Below are 8,149 nucleotides of genomic sequence, written 5' to 3'. Positions count from 1 at the left end.
AGTGATCTTTGTTGACAGAGGGAGTTCCCACACCAGGTCCTACACTATACTCCAAGATGATGAAATCAAATCCTTTCTATTTTGTTATTTTGCCCTGAGTTTGTTGAGTCAATTCTTTTGGTAAACCCAAAGGCAGGGTGACTTTGAACAACTATCAATATGATCATCTCTCATTTTTCCATATACCAGAACTTTCTTTTCTTCTCTTTAGTTCAATTCAATTAAATAAATGTTGACCAAGTCTGAGAGTTCAAGGCTGCATGGGACCCAAAAATGTGAGTAACTTATCTCCACTAGATTAAACACCTTAGGGAACCTTTCCTCTGCCAGGACCACTTCCTCATCCATTGTAAGTCATCTCTCTCAAACATAATTCTTTGCTCTCCAAAAAATATAAAAATAACCTCCATCTTCCCCTCCCCTCAATGAACAAAAATTTCCTTGTAACAGATAAACACAGTCAAGCAAAGCCAATACACATATTGGGCAATGTCTAGGAGTTAATGTGTTTAAATGACTTTTGTAATATCTTCTCTGGAATTCTTCATACCCAAGTTCCTCTCCATGAAAATAGAGAAGGGAAAGCCACCTTGAATTTCATGCCTCAGGTAGACATTAGCTTTTCGTTGCTGAGATTTTGTGACTCTATAAATTAGTCTGACAATCTGTTGCAATATGTTAATGCCAGGACATAAATCAGGCTGAATCTCAAAAGAACTCACACCTGGTATTGCATTCTGGGAGGGTTTGGAGAAATGAGGTCAAATCATGTGCCAGAAGGTGCAATAGGGAGGGAGGAGCAGAAGAGTTGCACCCACAGTAGAAACTCACTACCTTTCTAGGAAGAGAAGAATGAAAGTTCTAACAGCGTGAAGCATCAAAATACTGCATGGGCTTGGTGGATGCGGATGTCAGGAAAATTTGTTCATAGTCCAGAAGGAATGGGCAGATTCAGGAGTCCTCTTCCTTTTTGATTTTCAAGTAGCACCTAGATGACCAATCAACGGATCCATCAATCAACAAGCTTACCTATTAGACACTGTACTGAGTGTTGAGAATACAAAGGCAAAGGTGAAACAGCCCTGACTTCGAAGAGCTTACTTTCTATTTGGAGGGGTGGTTAACAAAATGTACACATGCAAAATGAATCCAGGGTAATTTTGGAAGGGATGGCCCCAGCATCTGTGGGGAGGGGAATTGGGAAGGGCTTTGTGTAGAAGATAATTCCTGAACTGAGTTTTGGAGGTAAACAAATTCCATTCAGAATTAGACAGTGAGACTTATTATGCAATGAATCATCAGACGTGGCCTTTAGTATTGCTGACCTATGTGTTAGATGGGGCCACATAGTGATTCCAGGTGGCTTCAAGGGCAAATATGGCAGAAAGCCCTTGATGTACACTCAGCAGGCCACTTAATTTCAGTTAGCTTGACACAATGAGCATCTAACACATCTCTGACCCTGTGTTGGGTGTCATAGGAGAGTCAAGAGGAGGAACTCCAACTCCTAATCTCACAAAACTATCAGTCCCTTTGGGGAAACAACATTGCACATACATCACCAATAGGTAACCCTATGCTATACTCTCTGCTTTGGTGTTGTCTCAGGATATGACAACTAGATTTCATTCATTAAGCCAGCATTCTTTAAAAATATTTTTTGATTTTTATTATTCTGAAGTTGACAAATACCAACAAAATATGAATATTTCCATATAAAGGTATAATAATAAAAAGCTGAACGTTTAAATTTATTTATTTTCATTCTGAACTTAAGAAGTACCCAAATAAAGTGAACATTTCTGTCGTCATAGTGAAAACAAAAAATCTTCATTAAGAAGCACTATAGTGTAGAGTGGATAGGATACTAGACTCGGAGTCAGGAAGACTTCAAATCCTACCCCAGACACTTACTGGATGTGTAATTCTGGTCAAGTCACTGCTCTGAGTCTATTTTCTTATCTGTAAAATGAAGGGGATTAGACTTGATATCCTTTACGTTCCCTTCCAGCTCTAAATCTATGATCTTATTATCCTAAATACATAAAAATACAGCATGTTAGTTCCAAGCATGTCAAGCTTTGTCAGCATTTTCCTCAAACTCTCTTTTTGTATATTTGAAAAATGCTTCATTGGGGCTTATTCTTTACCCCCCCTTTTTGTATCACTCTTATGAGCCCTGCTCTCAACCCTGATTCTTTAACTTTAAAAAAAAACCCAACCCAATCCAGAACAAACTTGATCTCCCTCGTAACAGATAGGTAGAGTCAAGCAAAGCAAACACATATTATTGGCAATATCCAAAAATTTAAATATTATTCTGTACCTCTAGTCCATCACCACTTTGTAAAGTAGTGGGAAGCATGTTTTTTCAGCAGTCCTCTGGAGTCATGGCTGATCATTGCAGTGATAAAAGTTCATTAGTCTTTCAAAACTATTTTTCTTTACAATATTTTAGTTATATAAATTATTCTCCTTTTTTGCCCACTTCATTCTGCATCAACTCATACAAGTCCACCCAGGAATCCATCCCTTTTATTTGTTCAGGCATTCTCCAAACAACAGTCACTGTATTGATTTCTAGTTCTTTGTTACAACAAAAAGTGCTGCTATGATTCTTTTTTTCTACACATGAGTGCTTTCTTTCCCTTTTTCCTATTATCTCCCTGGAGTAGTGGTACAGGCATACTTTGGAGATATTCTGGGTTCAATTCCAGACCACCATAAAGCAAATATTGCAATAAAGTTGCAAGAATTATTTTGCTTTCTTAGTACATATGAAAGTTATGTTTACACTATACTGTAGTCTATTAAGTGTGCAATTGTATTATGTCTTAAAAATGTGCATGTCTTAATTAAAAATACTTTATTACTAAAAAATATTCTGGTAATCATCTAAGTGACTCCTGATCTTTTTATTGATGGAGGGTTTTGCATCAATGTCAGTGACTGTTGACTGATCAGGATGGTGGCTGCTGAAAGTTGGGGTAGCTGTGACAATTTCTTACGATAACAATCAAGTTTGTCACATCACTAGACTCTTCCTTCCACTTGAATACTGAGAGGCCATTATAAAATTGTTGTTTAGCCTAATTTCTATATTGTTGTGTCTCAGGAATAGGGAGTCTCAAGGAGAAGAAAAGAGAGTTGTGGGAATGGTCAGTCAGTGGGGCAGTCAGAACGCATGCAACATTTATCGATTAAGTTTGCTACCTTATGTAGACATGCTTTGTGGCACCCCAAAACCATTATGATAGTAGCGTCAAAGATCATTGATTATAATCACCATAACAGAGATAATAATAATGAAAAAGTTTGAAGTATTGCAAGAATTACCAAAATGGGACACAGAGATAGGATGTGAGCACATGCTGTTGGAAAAATGGCACGGATAGATTTGCTTGACACAGGGTTGCCACAAACCTTCAATTTGCAAAAAACAAAAACAAAAACAAGATCTGCAGTACTGGAGAAATGCAATAAAGCAGAGTACAATAAAACAAGGTATGTCTGCATTGTTTGGCCTAAGAATATTTACAGTGAAGTGATTCTTTAGGTTATAATTCTAAATTGCTTTCTAGAGTGACTGTACTAAATCATAATTCCACTAACAACACATTAGTATGCTTATCCTCCCACATTCCCTCCAACAATTGTCATTTCCCTTTTTTGACATCCTTATCAATTTAATGAGTATGAGGTAGAACCTCAGAGTTGTTTCAATTTGTGTTTTTCTTATTATTATTCCCTTGGAGCATTTTTTTCATATGGTTGTCGATAGTTTTAAAAATTTCTTTTTTTTTTTTTAGAAAATTATTTTTATTTTCAAGGAGCAATTGTTTAAAAAATTAGTTGGTATTTCCCACTACTCTACCATTAAACAGATTAAAAAGCAAACAAACCTAAAAATAATCTCTTAATATATATCAACATAGTCCAAGAAAACACTAGCCGTGTCTGAAAATATATGTCTCTTAAGTTCATTACTACTCTCTCATGAGGTAAGTGGTGTATTTCATTTTCATTCTTTGTGACTTAGTCTTTATGACTGTGCTGATCAGAGTTTTACTGTCTGTCAAAGATGTTCTTCCCTTATAAAATTTTTATTGTTGTTTGAATTGTTTTCTAGCTTTGCTCACTTCACTTTTCATCAATTCATAATGGATACGAATGCAAATTAAAGCAACTTTGAGGTTCTGCTTCAGACCCATCAGAATGGAAAAGATGACAAAAGAGGAAAATGACAAATGCTAGTGGGATTGTGAGAAAATAAACACACTAGTACATTTTTGGTGGAGCTGTCAATTGGTCTAACCATGTTGGAAAGCAAAAAAGCTTCCTCTGAAAGTGTCCATTTCATGATTCCTTACAGGACAATAATATTCCATTACATTCATATATCACAACTTGTTTAGTCATTTTCCAATAAATTGCTTCTTTAATTTTCAATTTTTGGCTACCGCAAAGAGAGCTTCTTTAAATATTTTTATATGTATAGATATTCTTATTATTCATATAGATATAAATATATTAATGTAAGCAAATATGGGTATACATATAAACATAATTATTTTGTACATTTTCCACTTTTACTGGGGGGAGTGCAGTACAGTATATATATACTATAGTGGTATAGCTAGGTCAGAGGGCTAAGAAGTTTGGTCACTTTCTGGACATATTTCCAAATTGCTTTCTAGGAAGACTGAACCAATTCACAGCTCTACCAACAATACACTAGTGTACCTATTTTCTCATAGCCCCTTCAGCATTTGTCGTTTTTTGCTTTTGCCATTTTTTTGCATTCTGATTGGCTGCCTATTCATATAAGTTGTCATTTTTCTATTGGGGAATGGTTCTTAGTTTTATAAATTTGAATCAGTTCCTTACATATATATAACTTGGATATGAGACATTTATCAGAAAAACTTGTTCAAAATTTTTCCCATTTACTTGTTTCTCTTTTAATTTTTACTACATTGCTAAATTTCTTAAATTTCATGTTATTAAAATTGTTAATTTAATCTTGTTTGATCCTTTCTACCACTTATTTAATCATGAACTCTCTACCCATAGAACCAAAAGTCAATTTTTGCTTGTTCCTCTAATTTATCTATATGTGACCTTTTATATCTAGGTCACATTCATTTGGAGCTCATCTCAGTATACTGTGTGAGGTGTTAGTCTACATCTAATTTCTGTCAGAATGCTTTCCAGTTTTCCTAGTTAAATAGGGAGTCCTTCCTCAGTAACTGGAGTCTCTGGATTTATCAAACGCTCTGCTATTGCATTTGTTTGCCTCTGTACATTGTGTACATAGTCAATTCACTGATCCACCCCTCTCTTTTTAAAAACCAGTACCAAGTATTTTAAATTACTTCTTTGTTAGTACAGTTTGAGATCTAGTACTTATAAATTCTCTTTATTCCCACTCCCCCCCCATTAACTTGGCCTTTTGTTCCTCCACATGAATTTAGTTATGATTTTAGCTCTTATAAAATATTATTATGGGAATTTTAATATTATAACCTGAATAAATAAATTAATTTAGATACTATCGTCATTGCTATTATATCGGATCAAACTACCCATGAGCAATTAATTTTTCTCTAATCAATTTAGTCTGTCTTCATTTCTGCAAAGAATGTTGTATACTTAGATTCATGTAGTTCCCAGGTATATCTTGGAAGAGATGCTCTCCAGGATATTACAGCTTCCGTAATTATTTTATGTGATTTCTTTTTTTCCCTTAGCTCTTCTTGATTATGTATAGGACTAATGATGATATATGAAGATTTATCTTATATCCTGTGACTTTGTTGAAGTTGTAAATGATTTCAATTAATGTTTAGTTGACCCTCTAAATACACCATCATAATAATTCTCCAAAAAAGTGATAATTTAGTTTCTTCTTTATCTATTCTTATTCACTCCATTTTTTTCTTGTTTAATGTCTATAGCTAGCATTTTCCAGAACCAAGTTAAATAGTTGTGATAATAATGGACATTCTTGTTTTTCCTTATCGTATTGGACAGACTTCTAACTTTTAATTTAATTTTAATTTAATATTTGCTCTTGTATTTAGATAAATACTATATTAAGAAAAGGTTCATTTTCTTATGATTTCTAGAGTTTTCAAAGAAAATTCATGTTGGATTTTGTCAAAAGCTTTTTTTTAACATCTACTGATATGACTATATTTTAAAAATTATTTATATTATTGATATTTGTAGTCTTCCTCATATTGAACTAACCTATCCATGTAATAGCATATACTCTTTCTAATATGTCATTGTAACATACTTGCTAATACTTTCTTTAGAAGTTTTGCTTCAATCTCCATTAGGGACAGTGATCTGTAGCTTTCTTTCTATGTTTTGTCTATTCTTGGTTTTAAGTCTTTTTTTTTTTTTTTGAGGACTGCATATCTTAGGGTCTTTTATATATTGAGGGGATAGGGGATAGTTGTATCCTATGATCTTTTATATATTGAGGGGATGCCTAATTTATTTTTATACATTTGAATTAGTTCTCTATATAATGTGGATATCAGAAACTTGATATAAAGATTTATCTTATTGAACTGTTCTCCTTTAAATTTTCTTTAACATGAAAGATTTTTTTAAATTTAAAGCAAGAAGGTAGAGTTTATGATTTCAAGCAGATGAAATCTACTTGTTACTAAAAGAAAGAAAACTATTTGCTTGTGGAATAATTCTTGTTTGTGGGGTCCACATGGAGAGGGGGCAGTCATTCTGTACTCCTCCCAGCTGGGCAGGAAGTAGAGTCCAGACAACCAGGAGTTACTAAATTAAACTGAGATCTGACAGCAATATTCAGTGGTTGACTCAGATCTTGGAAGCAGAGGCCAGGTAGAGCTGGAAGCATGAGGTGATCGTCATCTGGACACAGGGCTGCATTAGCTAGAACTTCAAAATGGGGTGTGGAAGGGATAATCTTTGTGAGAAGCAGTATTGGCCAAAGTGCAGGCTCTCCAGCTGCAGTTGAAGCTGAATATAGTAGACATCTCCTCGTCAGTCAACTCAGAATCAAACACCTGAAAGTTCTCAGCAATCCATGACGGGTTGATTGACTTACAGATCATAACAACTTTTCTCTGGATATGGAATCTGATCAGAACCTGAGCTGCAGTTTTTTGGTGCTTTGCTGCAATAACTTGGATCTTGGGGTCATTCAAGAGAGAATGGTCCTCTGGCTTGGCCCATGGCTGATCTGGAGAACCAAGTGGACTGTGGGTGGTCACCACAATGCCCTTGGACTGGCAATATTTGATCAACTTCTCCTGGGTGACATACGGGTGGTACTCAAACTGGTTAAATGCCAGCTCATACTTCAGCCCTGGTTTGGTAAAGAACTTCTCAATCTGGTCATGGTTAAAGTTGGATATTCCAGTGACTTTCACCAGTTCTGCATCTACCAACTCTTCCATGGTCTTCCATGTATTTAAAAAGCTTGTATTACTGGGAATTACATTGCCCTCGTCATCCAATGGGAACAAATCCTTTCCAGTCTTAAATCCTGTAGGCCAATGAATAAGGTAATCTGGCTTCAAGTCACTCAGAGCTTTTTGGCAGGCTGACTTGACCAAGCTTTTCTCATGTTATGTGCACCAAAGCTTGCTGACAATGAAAAGGGCTTCCCATTTGACAACATTCGCCTTGATTTTCTCTTGGATGGTCTCACCTACTTCATTCTCATTCTGGTAGATGTGGGCACAGTCAATTGCAGCCTTCACTGCATCAACCATTTTTCCTGGAGGGGACTTCCAAATGCCCAGGCCCAGGATGGGCATCTTCACCTGGTTCCTCAGCATGAGGAAGGTAGCCATTTTGCCCCGGCCTTGCAGGAGACGGTCACTACCACACACCAAAGTGCTGGCCCTCACAACCCTACCCCTCTCCTTTAAATTTTAACAGCAGTGATTTTGTTCAAACAAAAACTTTAATTTTATGTGCTTAAAATTATTCATTTTATTTCATAAGATTGAACAAAGACTGTTCCCCTATCCATAGTTGTAAAAGTTGTACCCTTGAATCCTCCTCTAAAAATTTATGATATGACCTTTTATATTTATATCATATAGGCACTTAGAGTTGAAATTTTTGTGATGGTAAATTAGACCATCTTTTG

The 8,149-nt window shown here is 35.5% G+C and overlaps 1 pseudogene; it reads right to left on the bottom strand.

Annotated features, from left to right (window-relative positions):
- Window positions 1-6,929: 6,929 nt before the first annotated feature.
- On the bottom strand, window positions 6,930-7,847 carry LOC140525718 (aldo-keto reductase family 1 member B1 pseudogene; annotated as a pseudogene).
- Between the last annotated feature and the right edge of the window lie 302 nt (window positions 7,848-8,149).

The sequence above is a fragment of the Notamacropus eugenii genome, chromosome 1 (genome assembly GCF_028372415.1).
Source record: "Notamacropus eugenii isolate mMacEug1 chromosome 1, mMacEug1.pri_v2, whole genome shotgun sequence".
Classification (NCBI taxonomy): domain Eukaryota; kingdom Metazoa; phylum Chordata; class Mammalia; order Diprotodontia; family Macropodidae; genus Notamacropus; species Notamacropus eugenii.
The sequence above is the reverse complement of the archived record's forward strand: the minus strand, read 5'-3'. Positions and strand labels throughout refer to the sequence as shown.